The sequence below is a fragment of the Lissotriton helveticus genome, chromosome 3_2 (assembly GCF_964261635.1).
Source record: "Lissotriton helveticus chromosome 3_2, aLisHel1.1, whole genome shotgun sequence".
NCBI lineage: Eukaryota > Metazoa > Chordata > Amphibia > Caudata > Salamandridae > Lissotriton > Lissotriton helveticus.
This window is the reverse complement of record NC_136062.1, coordinates 11,884,756-11,904,442: the sequence shown is the minus strand read 5'-3', so window position 1 is coordinate 11,904,442 and position 19,687 is coordinate 11,884,756.

The window sequence follows — 19,687 nt, the reverse complement described above, 5'->3', positions numbered from 1 at the left end:
TGCCAGGTAGGAGAAGGATCTTCCTCCGGTGGTGGCTCTGCGGATGCGTGGAACGGCGGCGAGGGCGAGGCTGGTGGAACGTAGCTGGCGGGTGGGAGTGTAGAAGGTCAGGCGGTTGTTGAGGTACCTGGGACCCAGGTCGTGGAGAGCCTTGTGTGCGTGGGTGAGGAGTCTGAACGTGATTCTCTTGCTGACGGGAAGCCAGTGCAGGTCTCTCAGGTGTCCGGAGATGTGGCTGTGTCTGGGGAAGTCCAGGATGAGTCGTGCGGAGGCATTCCGGATGCGTTGGAGTCTTTTCTGAAGTTTGGCTGTGGTTCCGGCGTAGAGGGTGTTCCCGTAGTCTAGTCGGCTGGTGACGAGTGCCTGGGTGACTGTCTTCCTGGTTACGGTGGGGATCCACCGGAAGATTTTTCGGAGCATACGCAGGGTGTTGAAGCATGACGACGAGACGACGTTGACTTGTCTGGTCATCGAGAGGGAGGAGTCCAGGATGAAGCCCAGGTTACGTGCGTGGTCCGTTGGCTTGGGAGCGGTGCCCAGGGCAGGGGGCCACCAGGAGTCGTCCCAGGCGGAGGGCGATGATCCCAGGATGAGGACTTCCGTCTTGTCTGAGTTCAGTTTCAGGCGTCTGTTCTTCATCCATTCGGCGACGTCTTTCATCCCTTCGTGTAGGTTGGTTCTGGCGGTGGCGGGGTTGTTTGTGAGGGAGAGGATCAGCTGGGTGTCGTCGGCGTAGGAGATGATGTTGAGGTTGTGTTGGCGTGCGATGGCTGCGAGGGGGCTCATGTAAACATTCAAGAGGGTGGGGCTGAGTGATGATCCTTGTGGTACGCCGCAGATGACTTCGGTGGCCTCGGATCTGAACGGGGGCAGGCGGACCCTCTGGGTTCTTCCGGTGGGGAACGAGATGATCCATTCCAGTGCCTTCTCTTGGATTCCGATGTTGTTGAGGCGCTGCACTCTGGTGCGGTGGCAGACCGTGTCGAATGCTGCGGAGAGGTCCAGGAGGATGAGGGCCGCTGTTTCCCCGTTGTCGAGCAGGGATCTGATGTCGTCTGTGGCTGCGATGAGGGCGGTCTCGGTGTTGTGGTTGGCACCGAAGCCGGACTGCGGGTGGTCGAGGGATCCGTTCGTCTCAAGGAAGGCGGCCAGCTGACTGTTGACGGTCTTCTCGATGACCTTGACAGGAAAAGGGAGGAGTGAAATGGGATGGTAGTTCTTGAGGTCGGTGGGGTCTGCTGTTGGTTTCTTCAGGAGGGCGCTGCGCTCGGCGTGCTTCCAGCTCTCCGGGAAGGTGGCGGTGTTGAAGGAGGTGTTGATGATGTCCCGGAGTTGGGGGGCGATGATGGAGTCGGCTTTGTTGAAGACATGGTGGGGGCAGGGGTCGGTTGGTGATCTGGAGTGGATGGTGTTCATCACACGGGTGGTGTCTTCGGTGCTGACCCAAGTCCAGGCGCAGAGGGTAGTGGTGGGGGGTGTTGGCTCAGTGGTAGGGTGTGTGGTCTGTGCATCGAAGCTGTTGTGTATGTCGGCGATCTTGCTGTGGAAGAACGAGGCGAGGGAGTCGCAGAGGTCTTGCGAAGGAGTGATGTTGTTGTTTCCGGCGTTGGGGTTGGAGAGCTCTTTGACAATGTTGAAGAGTTCCTTGCTGTTGTGGGCATTGTTGTCCAGTCATTCCTTGAATGCTGTCTTCTTGGTGGTGCCGATCAGCAGGTGGTGTTTGGCGGTGGCATTCTTGAGGGCGGTCATGTTGTCTGTGGTCTGGTTGTTGCTCCAGGCTTTCTCGAGGGTGCGGCAGTTCTTCTTGGAGTTCTTGAGTTCATCGGTGAACCAGGAGGCTTTCTTGCTGCCGGGTCTGCTGGGATGGGTCTTCGGTGGTGCGAGGTAGTCTGCGCAGATGGTGATCCACTGTGCGAGGTTGCTGGCAGCTTCGTTGGGGTCTGTTGTGCTGGCGGGAGGGTTCTGGCTGAGGCAGGTGGTGAGCTGGTCGTCGGTGATCTTGTTCCAGCTCCTGCGGGGAGCCTGTAGCGGGTGGTGGTGGGTCGTGGTTCTTCTGAAGCTGAAGTGGATGCAGCTGTGGTCCGTCACAGTTGGGCATCCATTTTGTTGGATGTAATACCCTCACCCACCCTTGCAGGTGTCATGCTTCATCATCTGGGCTGCTCCTCGTTGGGTCGGCGGTGCAATACCCAACGGGCTCACCTCTAGGAGGGGCTCTTTACCGGAGATCTTTTTCCAACAGCCGTTTGATGAAGTGCGGGTGTGGGGCCAGGGGTGTGTAGACTTGGAAGTGAGCTAAAATAAGACTGGAAGTACCTATAAGAAAATCTTTTCATTCTGGGGGTCTCCTGTCTTAATTAAAATGTGTGATAACTAGCACTTGACGGAAATTGATGTTCCTGTTTCAGTGCTGGTTAGTATTTACAGTGGTCAACATGTTTCTCGCATCTGTATTAATTCACTAGCGATTCTTCAGGACCTTCAAAACTATTAATTTGAAAATATCTTCACTAGAGGACCTCGGTAAGTGTCCGGTAGGTTAGTTTAGGTATCACAAGAAGAAAGGTGCTAATTGTGTTCATGAGTCTGTGATGGGCTGGATCTTCCTATTCTGCAGGAAACCTAGGCATCAACAGTACCCGGCGGTCTGCACAATGGTTTAGGCTTCCATCAAGTTTTGGAATTCGCACCTCGTGTGCTCGCCGATATGACCTACCCCACGCCGCCAGGTCCCGAAAGTCATCTTAAAGGTCTCAGTTGGCAGTTGCACTAATCTGCACAAGCGGCAGTCATTGGAGGACTGACGTGTGACTGCACAAGCCGTCTGTTTGGCAGTACTGTGGGTAATGTCTTGTCTCTGGTGCACTTAAAAACAAACAAGCAAGAACAACATTTAGTGTGAAACATTGCATTGTTTGCAGGATGAATAAATACAGACAAAGGCAATGTTAGTGTGGTTGTTTTGTTAACTTAGCTGGCCACTTTAAAGTCAAACCACACTAAGACCACCATACCATAATTCCCCATCAGAATAACAAACAGTATACAGAATGATGGAGCTCTATCCTGCATGTTCATATATTCTTAAGAAGGTGCCTGTGGCTCTCAGAGAACTAAATGGCTACATGGAATAGTAGTGTAGTGTGCGCCCACGGTAGGCAATGTGGTCCAGAGGACAATGGAATAATAATCATCATCATTACACAAATGAATTATGCTAATGTCTACTCTGAAGTGCACCACATCCAGGATATCCAAGAGAAAATTGAATTGTATACATAAAAAGTGAATGCTGTTGCGCGAGGCTATGTGGATATGGTATATGTATGGATAAATGGATGGATGGATGAATGGATGGATGATAGATCAACAAAGGCAAAATGGGAACAAATAATTTACACTGAGCAAGAAGACAAAGAGAACAAAGAAAACATACTGGTTATGGCAAAAGCACACTGGCTGACTAAACAAAAATGGCCACCAGTCACAACAAGAAGCTGGAGGCCTGGAAAACAAAGAACACATGCAGGCCTAAGGCAAAAGCACAGTGGCTGCCGACACAAAATCACCACCAGCCACATGGTCGCAACAACAACCAGCTATCAGGCATGTCTACAAGAAAGAATACATGCAGGCTTATGTCAAAAGCACACTGGCTGCCTACACAAAATGGCCCCAGCCACATGGTCACAACAACAACCAGAAGGTGGCGTGGCCACAACAAAGAGCACATGCAGGCCTTTGGCAAAATCACACTCACTGCCTACACAAGATGGCCACCAGCCACATGGTCACAACAACAACCAGCAAGGAGGAACAACAAAGAACACATGTAGGCCTATGGCAAAAGCACACTGGCTGCATACACAAAATGGCCACCAGTCACATGATTAAATAACAAAAACAACCAGTCAATCAGGGGTTTCAATCAGGGGTTTGTTAAAGCGTGACTACTCACCCGTAAGGGTCTCAAGGCGCTAGGGGTGGGGGGGTGCAGGTTCCATTCCATCAAGGAGGGGGTCTGTCGAAGAGCCAGGTTTTGGGGTTTCTTGCGAAGATGGGGAGCGATGTTGTCTGTCTGAGGTGGAGCGGAAGGGTGTTCCATGCTTTGGCCGCGAGGAAGGAGAAGGAGCGGCCTCCCGATCTGGTCTTTATGGTGCGGGGGACCACGGGTAGGAGAGCTGGGCTGATCGTAGGGGCCTTTGGGGTGCGTGGAATTTGAGTCGGCTGTTCAGGTATGCTGGTCCTGTGCCGTGAAGGGCCTTGTGTGCGTGGGTGCGTGGGTGAGCATCTTAAAGGTGATTCTCACCTCGACGGGGAGCCAGTGGAGTGTGCGCAGGTGCTGGGAGATGTGGCAGTGTTTTGGCAGGTTGAGGACCAATCTTGCGGCGGCGTTCTGGATGTTCTGTAGCTTGCGGATGAGGTTTTTGTTTATTCCGGCGTAGAGTGCGTTGCCGTAGTCGAGTCTGCTGTGACCAGGGCGTGAGTGAATGTCTTTCGGTGTTCGAGGGGGATCCCTTTGAAGGTCTTACGAAGGAGGCGGAGGGTGTGGAAGCAGGAAGATGAGACAGAGTTGATCTGGCGGTCCATTTTGAGCTCGGAGTCCAGGATGATTCCCAGGTTGCGTGCGTGGTCTGTGGGGGTTGGCGGGTTTCCGAGGGCGATCGGCCACCAGGTGTCGCTCCAGGCGTCGGGGTTTGGGCCCATGATGACTACTTCTGTTTTGTTGGTGTTTAGTTGTAGGCAGCTGATTTTCATCCATTTGGCGACGGCTTCCATGCCTTCTCGAAAGTTGCGTCTGGCGGTGTTGGGCTTGTTGGATAGGGAGAGGATGAGCTGGGTGTCGTCTGCGTATGACACGATGTTGAGTCCGTAGGTTCTGACGATGGGGGCAAGTGGAGCCATGTAGACGTTGAAGAGCGTCGGGCTGAGGGAGGAGCCCTGGGGGACTCCGCAGGTGGTAGGTGTGGGGTCCGAGAGGAAAGGGGGGAGTCTGACCCGCTGCGTCCTGCCGGAGAGGAAGGAGCAGATCCAGTTGAGGGCCTTGTCCTGGATTCCTGCGTCATAGAGTCTGCATATTAGGGTGCGGTGGGAGACTGTGTCGAACGCCGCTGATAGGTCGAGGAGGATGAGGGCTACTGTTTCTCCTTTGTCCAGTAGGGTGTGGATGTCGTCTGTTGCGGCGAGGAGGGCGGTTTCCGTACTGTGGATTTTTCTGAAGCCGGATTGGGAGGAGTCGAGGATGTTGTGTTCTTCAATGAATGTGGCGAGTTGGCTGTTGATGGCTTTCTCGATGACTTTCGCTGGGAACGGGAGCAGGGAGATGGGACTGTAGTTTTTGAGGTCGGTGGGGTCCGCTGAGGGTTTCTTTAGGAGGTGGTTCACCTCAGCGTGTTTCCAGTCATCGGGGAACGAGGCAGTCGCCAGGGACCGCTTGATGGTGTGGCGGAGCATGGGTGCGATGGTGTCGACGGCTCTGTTGAAGTTGTGGTGGGGGCAGGGGTCCGTGGGGGCCTCTGAGTGGATTGACTTCATTGTCTTCAGTGTGTCTTCGGTGGTGAGGGCTGTCCAGTCATCAATCGCTGGTTTGCGGGTGTCGGGGGTGGTTGGTGAGGGTTCAGTGTGTTGGTTGTCTTCGTCGAAGTTGTCGTAGATGCTCTTGATTTTGTGGTGGAAAAAGGTGCTGAGTTTGTCGCAGAGGTCTTGTGAGGGAGGGATGTCGGTAGACTCGCTGGTGGGTTGGGCGAACTCCTTGATGATGCTGAAGAGTTCCTTGCTGTTGTGTGTGTGGATGGAGATTCTGTCTTCAATCGCTTTTTTCCTCGTTTCTCTGATGAGTTGATGGTGGGCGTTGGTGGCAGCTCTGAGGTTGTTGTGGGCTTCTGTGGATTTGGTGTTTCTCCAGGCCTTTTCGAGGCGGCGGCATGTGCGTCTGGATTCTCGAAGTTCGGTGGTAAACCATCTGGCTTTCTTGGCACAGGTATTGTTGTTTTTCTTGAGGGGGGCTATGGTGTTGGTGCTGTCCGAGATCCATCTATGCAGGGTTCGGGCTGCGGTGTTGGGGTCGTCGTTTTCCGCGATGGTTGGGGTGGAGTTGTTTTGTGAGGAGGTGAGCTGGTCGTTGGTGATTTTGGTCCAGTTTCTTTGTGGAAGCAGGTGCTGGTGTCTGTGGATGGTGGGTGTTCTGAAGGTGAAGTGGACGCAACGATGGTCGGGTCATGGGAGTTGTGTGGTGTGGCTGAAGGTGATGGAGTTTCCTGTAGTGAATAGGGGGTCGAGGGTGTGTCCTGCTGAGGGCGTGGGCTCGGTCATGATCTGGCGGAGTCCAATATTGTGGAGGTTGTCCAGGAGGCATGTGGTGTTGGGATCCAGTTGATTGTCGAGGTGGAAGTTGAGGTCTCCCAGCAGGATGTAGTTGGTGGATGTGATGGCCTGCGGGGAGATAATGTCCGTGATGGAGTTGGCGAAGGGTCCGCGGGGTCCAGGGGGTCAATAGATGAGGGTTCCTCGGAGGGCGGCGGTGGGGCTGGCCAGTATCTTGAAGTGAAGGTGTTCCATCAGTTCTATGGACTCGTCAGGGAGTGTGCTCAGGCGGAGGCTGGATTTGTGGACTATGGCGATTCCTCCTCCTGGGTGGGTGGGGCGGTCCTTCCTGGAGATCTTGTATCCTTGCGGGATGGCGATGGCGATGTCCGGTCCTGAGGTGGTGTTGGTCCAGGTTTCGGTGAAGAATGCTACGTCCGGGGTGGTGCTGTCAAGGAGGTCCCAGATTTCTGTGGCGTGTTTGTGGAGGGATCAGACGTTGAGGAGGATGCATTGCAGGGTCTTCAGTTCGTTGTGTTCTTGTGGGCGGGTTGTGCTGGATCCGTGTTCTTGGCGGTGCTGCAGGTGTGCCGGCAGCGGTGACAGCTGAAGGGTCCATGGGTGTCGGCTGGTGATGCTAGCTTGCAGTTGTTGTTGCAGCCTGGGTTGAGTGTGTGGAGTGCTGCTGGGTCGTAGCGTTGGCGGGGCGGAGGTCCAGGGTTCCTGGTGCTGGTCGCGGATGGGTCGCAGACGGGCGCAGACGTGCTAGCCTTTGACGCACCTTCGGTGCACCACGGCGCGGCCGCGCAGTGGCCGCCATTAAGTAGGGGTCGGGGAGGGCTGGACAGCTGGGAGGCGGGAGCGGGGAGGGGAGCTGGATTGGGCCGGTCGTGCTGGGGGGAGGGGCTGCGGGGGCAGCAGCAGCGGGGAAAGGTAAAGGGAGGAAAGAAGGGATAAAGAAAAAGGGAAAATAAGCAGAAATAAGGCACAAAAGAGCAGAGATGCAGAAAAGAGCACAAAGGTGAAAGATAGAAAGGGTAGAAAAACAAGTGAAAACGAGTGAAGGAGCAGAGGGAGAGAAAGGTAAAATGGGCAGAAATAAGGCACAAAAGAGCAGAGGTGCAGAAAGGTGAAAGATAGAAAGGGTAGAAAAACGAGTGAAAACGAGTGAAGGAGCAGAGGGAGAGAAAGGGAAAATGGGCAGAAATAAGGCACAAAAGAGCAGAGATTCAGAAAGGTGCAGAAAGGTGAAAGATAGAAAGGGTAGAAAAACGAGTGAAGGAGCAGAGTGAGAGAAAGGAGACAGAGGTCCACTGGACCACCAGGGATGAGGCGCAGGGAAACCTGCGGGTGGAGGAGGGCCTCGATCACCAACACTCAAGAGTGCAGGAGCAGGGGCACCTCACTTAATGGTGGAGCTGCGAGGGTGGGAGAGCAATTTCACTGACAATGAGTCAGTGGTCTTGCTCGCCTGTCCCCGCAGTGGCCGCCATTAAGTAGGGGTCGGGGAGGGCTGGATAGCTGGGAGGCGGGAGCGGGGAGGGGAGCTGGATTGGGCCGGTCGCGCGGGGGGGGAGGGGCCGCGGGGGCAGCAGCGGCGGGGAAAGGTAAAGGGAGGAAAGAAGGGATAAAGAAAAAGGGAAAATAAGCAGAAATAAGGCACAAAAGAGCAGAGATGCAGAAAAGAGCAGAAAGGTGAAAGATAGAAAGGGTAGAAAAACGAGTGAAAACGAGTGAAGGAGCAGAGGGAGAGGAAGGGAAAATGAGCAGAAATAAGGCACAAAAGAGCAGAGGTGCAGAAAGGTGAAAGATAGAAAGGGTAGAAAAACGAGTGAAAACGAGTGAAGGAGCAGAGGGAGAGAAAGGGAAAATGGGCAGAAATAAGGCACAAAAGAGCAGAGATGCAGAAAGGTGCAGAAAGGTGAAAGATAGAAAGGGTAGAAAAACGAGTGAAGGAGCAGAGTGAGAGAAAGGAGACAGAGGTCCACTGGACCACCAGGGATGAGGCGCAGGGAAACCTGCGGGTGGAGGAGGGCCTCGATCACCAACACTCAAGAGTGCAGGGGCAGTGGCACCTCACTTAATGCTGGAGCTGCGAGGGTGGGAGAGCAATTTCACTGACAATGAGTCAGTGGTCTTGCTCGCCTGTCCCCGCAGTGGCCGCCATTAAGTAGGGGTCGGGGAGGGCTGGACAGCTGGGAGGCGGGAGCGGGGAGGCGAGCTGGATTGGGCCAGTCGCGCTGGGGGGGGGGGCCGCGGGGGCAGCAGCGGCGGGGAAAGGTAAAGGGAGGGAAGAAGGGATAAAGAAAAAGGGAAAATAAGCAGAAATAAGGCACAGAAGAGCAGAGATGCAGAAAAGAGCAGAAAGGTGAAAGATAGAAAGGATAGAAAAACAAGTGAAAAAGAGTGAAGGAGCAGAGGGAGAGAGAGGGAAAATGGGCAGAAATAAGGCACAAAAGAGCAGAGGTGCAGAAAGGTGAAAGATAGAAAGGGTAGAAAAACGAGTGAAAACGAGTGAAGGAGCAGAGGGAGAGAAAGGGAAAATGGGCAGAAACAAGGCACAAAAGAGCAGAGATGCAGAAAGGTGCAGAAAGGTGAAAGATAAAAAGGGTAGAAAAACGAGTGAAGGAGCAGAGTGAGAGAAAGGAGACACAGGTCCACTGGACCACCAGGGATGAGGCGAAGGGAAACCTGCGGGTGGAGGAGGGCCTCGATCACCAACACTCATGAGTGCAGAGGCAGGGGCACCTCACTTAATGGTGGAGCTGCGAGGGTGGGAGAGCAATTTCACTGACAATGAGTCAGTGGTCTTGCTCGCCTGTCCCCGCAGTGGCCACCATTAAGGAGGGGTCGGGGAGGGCTGGACAGCTGGGAGGCGGGAGCGGGGAGGGGAGCTGGATTGGGCCGGTCGCGCTGGGGGGGGAGGGGCCGTAGGGGCAGCAGCGGCGGGGAAAGGTAAAGGGAGGAAAGAAGGGATAAAGAAAAAGGGAAAATGGGCAGAAATAAGGCACAAAAGAGCAGAGGTGCAGAAAGGTGAAAGATAGAAAGGGTAGAAAAACGAGTGAAAAAGAGAAAAAGGGAAAATGGGCAGAAATAAGGCACAAAAGAGCAGAGATGCAGAAAGGTGCAGAAAGGTGAAAGATAGAAAGGGTAGAAAAACGAGTGAAGGAGCAGAGTGAGAGAAAGGAGACAGAGGCCCACTGGACCACCAGGGATGAGGCGCAGGGAAACCTGCGGGTGGAGGAGGGCCTCGATCACCAACACTCAAGAGTGCAGGGGCAGGGGCACCTCACTTAATGGTGGAGCTGCGAGGGTGGGAGAGCAATTTCACTGACAATGAGTCAGTGGTCTTGCTCCAGAAAGGAGGCCCGGTCACAGCAAAGAACACATACAGGCCTATGGCAAAAGCAGACTGGCTGACTAAACAAAATGGCCGCCAGCCACATGGACACAACAACAAACAGGAGGCATGGAAAACAAACAACACATGCAGGGGTATGGCAAAAGCACACTGGCTGTCTGGTGCCTGTTTAAAATGGCCACCAGTCACATAGTCACAACAGAAAGCAGGAGGCCTGAAAAACAAAGAACACATTAAGTCATATGGAAAAACAAAGAACACTGACTGCCTACACAGAATGGCCACCAGCCACATGGTCACAAAAACAAGCAGGATGCCTGGAAAACAAAGAATGCATTCAGGCCTATGGCAAAAGCACACTGGTTGCCTACATAAAATGGCCACCAGCAGCATGGTCACAACAACAAAAAACAGCAAGGAGGCATGGCCATAACAAAGAACACATGCAGGTCAATGGCAAAAGCACACTGGCTGCCTACACAAAATAGCCACCAGCCATATGGTCACAACAACAACCAGCAAGAGGCATGGCCACAATAAAGAATACATACAGGCCTATGGCAAAAGCACACTGGCTGCCTACACAAAACGACCACCAGTCATATGGTCAAACAAAGAACACATACAGCCCTATGTACACTGACTATAAAAAAATAGCCCCAGGCCACCTGGCATGGGGAACAAAGACAAAAGGTGGCTTCTGGCAAACACACTGGCCAGACAAAGGAGGCATGTAACACAGAAAAAAAACAGCATTAATTCAGCAATACCAAAAAATAAAAATTAACTGAGCAACTCTTTTTCACAACAACACACAATCCGCCAAAAGAATCAAATATAATTACCCCATCTATACTGTTTGTAGAAAAAAATGTGAAATGCCCCAAAAAATTAATTTTGTAATTTAATCCAATGCCATCCATTGCCTAAATGATGTTTCAATTCAACAGACACCACATGAACAATTGTATTATGTATCCATGACTACTACTGGTACTATTAGCTGGAAGGCTCATTGGCAGGCCAGGCCACATAATGAATTAAATAAATATTGCAAATGTATTAAAAACATAGAGAAAATGTACTAAACTGTGTAACATTTTTCCTTTGCAAAAAAACAACTAGGCCCCTACTGAAACTGCAGGCTAGTCAAAAAGCCTAGCTGCTTCTCGAGCACAAAACCTGCCAAAGCTGTCCATTCGTGATTGGTACAACATTGGCACCATCACAGCCAGAAGCGGTGCATATCAGCGCCAAGTATTGCACAAACTCGTTAGTTGCCAGAGATTCTCGCGAGTGAGCGCCAAAACAAACCTCAAGCACACAAATGGAAAAAAAACTCTACTTTGTGCCGGGTAAGGTGGAATTCATGAACTCCAAGCTCCTCTGCAGAGTGCCCGAATTCTGCAAACTCTGCAAACGGAATGGATTTCTACATCTGGGCCTATTGTAATGCTTCTAACTCAGGTCAGAAATTTTCTTTGCAAATGTTTGAGTTTTTTTACCCTCTTCTGGAATATAAGAACAGCAATGCTGAGATTTCAGCATCTAGCAGACTTTTCTTTCTCTCGGAGTAGGATGTCTAATGCAAATTAACTTTTTGCAAAACTATTGATTTAATTGCTACTAATTCTGAATTTACAACTAATAAAACGCCAGAGGTACTAGTTGCCCACTTTTTGATAACAGTTGCAGTTTTCTCATTTTCTCATCATTTAAAATAACTTCTACTGGTGGAACTATTGCTCCAAAAATGTCTCCAACTACTTGATTTTCCCAATGTGTACTGCATGTGCCTCTGTGTGCAGGTGTCATTATCAGAGCATCTATATTATATACATGGTACATCTTCGGGAATAACATTGCTAGGTAGTAAATACCCTCCCAGTCAGCAGACAATTGAAAATTTACATCCTGTCCACAGACAAAATAAACTCCAGGGATCATTTTCTCTTCTTGTAAAGTTTGCCATTCCCCTCCCATAAGTTAAAATATGTATTCACAGCTACGTTTCCTATATGTCTGCTTCTACTCTGTGTTCTTCTGTAGACGCAGATTTTCCTTTTTGCCTTCTTTCTAATTTTAACTTAGATAAAATTGTTTTTTTTCTGGAATTCATCTTATTTTTTCTTCCAAAATAGTTCAAAACATCTTCCTGGCTATTTTTACAATGTGTAATGTTTTTTTTTAATCTTCCCTCTAGTGTCATGAGGCATTCCTTTTCTAGGGGTCTCACTAAGAATGTCAAAATATGTTTTAAGCCTTAACACTAACTATAGACATAGACGGTCTAAAATAATACCAAGCTGTGTCCAAGTCTTTTTCTTGTGGATGTAAATTCAAGTTTTTCTGTAATGGTGCACAATTAGAATAAAAATATTCAATGTGCTCTCAACTATATAAGCAAAATACTGTTCATTACTACATATTGCATATGACAAAAATGCACCGCAGATCTTCTTAGATCTATCAGCCACGTTCAACACCATATCCCATGACATTCTTTTGCACCATATAAAAAGTTGTGGCATTTCTCATCTGGCCCTTGACTGAATGAAATTCTTTTTCTCTGACCTTCTGGCAAGTAGTTACCCTTGAACACTACCGGTCAACTGAAAAGGTAATTACCTCCGGTGTCCCACAGGGATCCTCTCAGCCTGGTTAATTTATATATGGCCCCTCTTATATCATTGATATCATCTTTCAATATTGAAACTACCTCCTATGCTGACGATTCTCAGTTGATCTTAGTGTTAGACAAAGATTCAACCTGCTCTGATGATCAGTTTAAGTTGTGCCTCACGAAAGTCATCCACTGGATGCAACTTAATTATCTTCAATGTAACACTGAAAAAAGAGAGATCATGTTAGTTGGGAAGTGCAAGCCATTCAATCCCAGCCTGTGGTGGCCCAAAGACACTCCTCCCCCACCCAATACTGTAGATGTGGTTAAGAATATGGGAGTCAAATTTGACACTGCCCTATCTTTTCGGCCACAAGCACTATCTGTGGCAGGGAAGTGTTTCAATTTGATAAAAGCACTAAAAAAGTTATTTTACCAGTTCCCATTTACTGCGAGAAAGACGGTGGCTATAGCCCTTCTTATACCTAGATTGGACTACTGCAACAACTTGTATGCAGTCACCAACAAGACGCTATTGAAGAATCTGCAGACAGTGCAACATAATGCGGCACAGTTGGTACTAAAACTGCCTAGTCGTTCCCCAGCTTCAGCAGCCCTTAAGACCCTCCACTGGCTAACCATTTACAAAAGAGTGTTATTCAAGATCTTGGTGATCACATTTGGATTGTCCAGGGCACAAGGGCCTAAATATTTAACTGCCAGGTTCATGCCCTATGTGTGTCACTGCCGGCTTACTTAGATCCTCATCAGCCAATCTATTAAAAACTCCCCCTTTCAGGTTTAGACAAAAGGCGGCAAATCTATGCTGCCCTTAGGCCAAAGCCTGGAACCTACTGCCCTGCCATCAGAGATCCACGCATTCAGAACCCCTTTTTAGGAAATTATTAAAAACATGGTTTTTGACGGGTCCTGATTCTCTGTGCTTTTCACTTATTTGATCATCTAGTCACATCCCAGTATATATTGGAATGGCAACTAAAATCCCGCTCAGCGCCGTGATGCTCCTTGGAGCGATAGTCGCGATTTGTAAATAATATATACAATACAATACAAAGGAAGATGGTGATGAGTCACCTTTGCTGCAGCTGATGAAGGCAAATGTGTGCGCGTAGCAGTCTTTCCTGTCCATAGCCTCTGTGTATTCCTGAACTAACATATAATAAACATTTGTAGAATAATCTTCTGCCTTGTAATTCATGAATAATTGCTTAAACTAAGTCTCTTTAATTGTATGTGTAGCTGGCTCAAGAACAAATGTCGATCTGATCTCCTGATGTCATGTAAAATAATAGTCTATTAATACTAATATTATTACTAATACTGTCATAAAAAATGTAATACCCATAATAATCTTGCATTTATTTCTATTTAAGCAACACGCTTGTCTGTAATCAGATTGTTAAGCAAACCACAGCAGCAATAACTCAGCAATTCAGTTCAAATTATTTAGAGCAGTTTCTTTCAGTAGTTATGTTCAAACAGTATTTAAGCAATTTGTTTCGTTAGCTCTATGTTTACAGCATTCTTCTTATAGTCATCCTTACCCCTACTGTCTTCTTCTAAATACTATCCCTAATCTTCTTCTGCATCGTTTGGCCTAGGGAAATCTTCTTTAAAAATATATATTTTAGTTTTTTGACAGAAATTTTCACTGTAAGAAATGTCTCTCAAACGTTTTCGTTTCTTTCCAGAAATCTTTTTCAAACAGCTTTTCCCAACATTTCTCAGTAATGCCCTCATGGGGGCTCAAAGTTCTGAACTCAGATCACCCCAATCTGATATGGGCGTATTCAACACTTAATTTATGTAGTAAATCTATTCAGGTGCAGAATACCTTCAACAAGGCATTCATGCTCTTTTTGATCACCTACTGGTTGTTCTTATTCTTCAGTGTCACTTACCCTGCTTGTCTCTTCAATAATTGTTTATGGTATGCGGTCAACTGACACACTTGATTTCAGTTTTCTGTGACCAGAGTTACTTGGCCAGTCAGCATTTTGGGTGTCTCTTCTTCTTTCACCACTTGTCCCTTCACACAGATTTATTTTCTTACTGCTCTGGTGCTGTCTTAACTGCCTCTTCAAGTGGGGCCTATTTTTCTTCCTTAGACTTCGATGCCACTTTGTGTGATTATAGCCCCCTGGATTGATGCTGATGTTTATCATTGTTCACCCCTTTTTTCTCTAGGCTTTCTTACTTCTCATGTGGTTATAGCTTGTGACAGTTCTGTCACTGGTATTCTTTGTTCAGCCTCATAGAACACCACTTATTCATAAGTATTTCTTCCTCTCCTGGTGTGTGAAGCATCCACCCAATTCGCTACCACACTTACTAGCAATGTTTGTCCTAAAGATGATCTGGTAGGGGCCTTTCCATGTCGGTTCCAGAAAAGACTGCCTGGCGTGTTTCTTCACCACTACCCAGTTGCCTGGATTGAGGTCATGGCACTACTAATGATGTAGATCATGGCACTACTACTGATGCAGATTTAAAGAGGCAGAGCAAACCACATAAGCCAATCCTTTGCAGTAGTCAAGAATCAGGTTATCTGTAATGTTCAAAATGCATGTGCAGGCACAGCAGGCAGTCTCATCGCACGCCCCATTAAAATTTTATGAGGGAATTACACAGTCACCCTGCCAAGAATATTTTAAAGACTCACCAGCACCAAAGGCAACGCATCATCCCATTTTTTGAAGTAGATACCCAGGCTTTTGCCAATTGGCATTTTATGGTACTGTTGAGCTGCTCCAGTATTCCAGAAGCCTCTGACCAATAGCTACAGTGTAATCTCAGCTCAATCTTTAATGCTGAGTAAATCATTCTCATAATCTTATTATTTAATGACTCCCGCGATTTCACTCCAGTGAAACCAGTAGTCCGTACCTAGGTATTAACTCATTCAACAACAGTTTAGCTACAGTGAGGCTGTCATTTCACCTTGTTAACCGTCTTCACCTAGGCTTCCACCCATCGAGCGAAAATGCACACTATAACCAGGACATATCTTAGTGTTACTGGCATCTTTTTCTCCATGTTCATCTGTTAACATGTTTAGCTTCTTTCGCACAACTGTTCTGCAAACATCCTAAACATGGGATTGAACCAGCTCTACCTGAACAGCCTTAGCATTGCACCGCTCCCTATGTGTGTTGCACCATGGTAGTGTTGTGTAGTGAGATATAGTAAACTGTTGGGTAATACTGAACTTCTATCTGCTGATGTCAATATGTCATATGCATTTTTTCCCACACCGTGCTCCGATCCAGCTCCCCTTCTGAAACATTTGCATGCAGATCTCTTGATTCTTCCAAAGTATTAGCTACTGACAGCAGCATTGACAATGCAGTGTTGTCTTCTGACTCATTTGTGTAAGTACCATTAAATGTGCAGGCAATAAGTGCAGAATATCCTGCAACTTCGTCAGCATATCTGTTTCCCACAGTGACATATCCATTGCCACTCCTGTGAGCTGCACATTTTACCACTGCCACTTCAGCTGGCAGCTGAAGTGCTTCTAACAGATTCCTTACATGCATCCCATTTCTAATTGGACTTCCCAAGGAGGTCATGAAACCCCTCTGGAGCCACAATAGACTACACCAAAGCCATTCAGACTACCTGTAAATATAGTCACTCTCAATTGGGCTGCTAGACTGCATGTTTTCATAAGGGCAATTAGTTCTAAAACTTATGGAGAGGTCACATTTTGAAGCCAGGAAGCTTCTACCATTTCTGAATTGTATAGACAGTGTAAGCTGCTCTCAAGATTCCATCATTTTTCTAAAACACGAGGCATCAACAAAAATTACATAATCAAGCCCAATTAGAGGTTCATTTTTTGTATCAGGCCTTGGGATGGTAAAAAAATGTGTAACATCTAGACAATCACGTTCAACATCGTCATCAACATTTTCCTTCTAGGCATTAGGTTGAAGGATTAATAATCTGGCTCTGTTTAAGTACCATATTTCCCTTGGATAATAGCTTGCTCGTATCTGGTGAGTATTGTTTTGGTCATGTATTTCTACAGAGTGAGGGACCATAACAGTTAAAGGATGTCCAATCATTATGCTCTCACACCTCTCAAGAATAGTTTCCATGGCTGCAACTGCTTTAAGGCAACAGGGCAGTCCTGTGGCTACAGGGTCAAGGACGGTTGAAAAGTGAACCACAGGTATCCGGGAATCTTCATGCATATTTGTAAGCACTGAGAGAGCGCAGCCCTCCTTCACACTGAAAAATAATGTAATAATGTAAACATCTTACTGTAATCAGGTATTCCTAATTCCGGGGCATAACAGAGACTTTCTCTCAGCTCTAAGAAAATGTTTAAGCACTTGTTTTCCAATGGAAGTGGATCAGACACATCTTTGTGTGTCAGTTGGCCCTTAGGGAAAAGTTTGGTATCCACCGTCTATAGTAGCCAACAATTCCCAGAAACATTCTGACGTCTTTCTGCACTCTGAGAGGGCTCATTCTTAAAATAGCATAAACTCTATTTGGTGACACCTTCCTTGCTCAATAATATGCCCCAGGTACTGTACTTCTTTTTGACAATACTGCAGTTTATTGGGTGACATTTAATGTCAGTTTTTGGCCAAATGATTCTGAAGAGCAACTGTGTCCTGTTTGCTTGCTTCTTGTGTTTCTGATGTCAGAAGTAGGTCATCTATGTACTGCATGAGAACTGATCTGTAAGTCATTTGAAGAGATTCCAGATTCTTTTTCAAGATCTAGTTGAAAATGGATGGGTTTTCTGTATGCCCCTATGGAACTCGGCACCTTCCAAAACTATCTCTCTCTAAACACAAAGGAGAACAGGTAATGCTAGTCCTCATGTAATGGAACAGAAAAGAAGGCTTTACACAGATCCGCGACTGGGAACCACTCAGCAGCACAGGGAATCTGGAAAAGTATAGTAGCTGGAATTGGTACCATGGGAAAACATGAAACAACAATACTGTTAATTATTTGGAGGTCCTGCACAATCCGATATTTTCAATTAGGTTTCTGTAAACCCAAGATCAGAGAGTTACAAAGACTTCCCATGACCTTCCTCAAAATCCCTTTTCTCAACATATCTTAAATCACAGGAGCTATTCTTGTAATGGTTTCTGGAGTCTAATTTTAAGGTGGTGTCCTCTGATACACAGCATTAGACCTTACTATAAATCTGGCAAGTTTCATGCCTTTAATTAATCCAATATCTGCCCCTGTGAAATCACTATTTTTTTAAAATCAGGAGGCAGTTTTTCCACTGTCCTCAATGGAAATAATCCTACAGCTGTTTTTTGTTGGGCCTTTTTGAACTCCACATCCTTATCATGTGTCTGAAACTCATACCATTTGAGTACAGTAAATCATGAAATTCAGTTTGCACAGTTTTCACAATAGGTCTATGCCTTACAGGTTTACGGAAGGTGAATAACACACTATGAACTGATGACTTTCTTCAAGCGATCCTGTTGTTACTGGGACCTAGGACAACTTTGTTATTTTTTTATTTGAAACTCCTACAGTTTGGATCTTCTTTCCCAAGAGGGGTAGGTCTGGGACTTACCCTGTACTTACAGTGGATCTGGTAGCTCCTGTGTCAATCAAAAATGACGCATGGTGACCTTTCCTTTTACAAATGGTCACTCTGGTCTACCTGCAAGACTGTGCCAAGCACGCAATCATCTTCCCCCTCAGGCACGACCATTGGAAATTGTCAGAGCCAAAACTGCCACTGTCTCACATCGAGAATTGATGAAATGTGTTCTGATTCCTTAGGTATCTGAAGTCTGATATAGACAGAATCAAGGGTTTCCCATATTTTTTGGAATCCTCTTGGCTTGAGAAACCTGCATCATTGATACCTGTTTTTGCATCAGCATTTATATCTGATGTCCTTCCTGCATTAGAGCATTTCCATTCATTCTATCTGGATTAAGTCTACACTTCCTCTTCCAATGTCTAATTTTATTACAAAGGTGACAACGAGTCATTGTGTTCTGTGTTGCAATGTCTACACGAGCATTTAGATCAACTGCAACACCTCTACCTCTACCCTGTGAAACTAAACCTTCTTGCATACCTTGTACTCCAGCTTGTAAACCAACACCTTGCATACCACCAGCATTTTCTGAAAAAAGCTGATTTTCTAAACCTTTCTGAGCAAGCTTTATCTAGGCTAACATAATTTTCTCTTTAATAATTTTCTGCTACATTTCTTGCTCATCACTGCAATATTTTGCATATTTCATAATGTCAGCCAACAACGTTCTTTGCCAGCAAATTATACACTGTTGTATGTGAGAACTAATCTCTGATCTTAACCCGAAAGCAAACTAAGACACAAACTAAGACAAAAAAAATCCCATATCACTAGGAACAGGATACTCCCTTTCACTGTGTTGTTGGAACGCCTGAAGCAACTGCTTATAGTAATTATGCACTGACTTTTTGGGCACTAGGGAGGTTCTCTTAATCTTTACCCAAGCAAGATTATTTGGAGGAACTTTACCTTTCAGAAATGTAATCACAGCTTCACATTTCTCCATAACCTCAGAAGATAATATATGAGTGCGAGCATCCTTTGTTGGCTCTGCACAACAAGGCCACTGTACAGCAAACTTACATTCAGCTCACAAATCATTGGGCACTGACTGCAATGTCAAAAAATGTATTCAAATCAATCCAGATTTTAATAAATCCGACAATTTTGATTTTTCAGAGCCTGCTGGGCAGAAAATCTGGATTTTATTAAGAACATGGAGGCGACAAGCTGAGAGCAGTACTTATCGTTCTGAGCAGCAGCAACAAAGAAGGAAGATGGATGGTCTCCATGGGACTTTATACTCCTCTAGAATGTTCATTCAAGTTCTGTGTTCTACTAATTGTTGTTGCTGAGCTGTGGCAATAAAGGAGATTTGCACAATATGGCCTCCTTGTCGTGCCATAAAATTTATGTATACAATTGCACAGGATTGTCTCTTAATTTAGGAAAATTGTTCATAAATGCACCTCTACTCCAAGGCACATCAACATATGCTCCTCCCCAGGCGCAGTGCGTTGATAGGGGCGTAGCCCCCCCGCCCCCAGCCGCCCGCAGGAGACACCGAGGGAGAACTGACAATGCATGCCAGTCAGCATGACGTCGGGAGGCGTCATGTTGATTGACATGATTGTCACCAGGCAGGCAGCAACACGAGTGCGCATGCGTGGGGACGGAGGGTGAATTTTTTACCCGTGCCCACGCATGCGCACTTGTGTTCGTGCTTTTTTGCGCATGCCCATTAGGAGCCCTTCGGTCTCCTAATGGGCGTGCTGTGGGCGTAGAGTAACCTGTGCCCCTGCCGACAACTGAATTACTCAGTGTAGAGCTCGATCTGGGA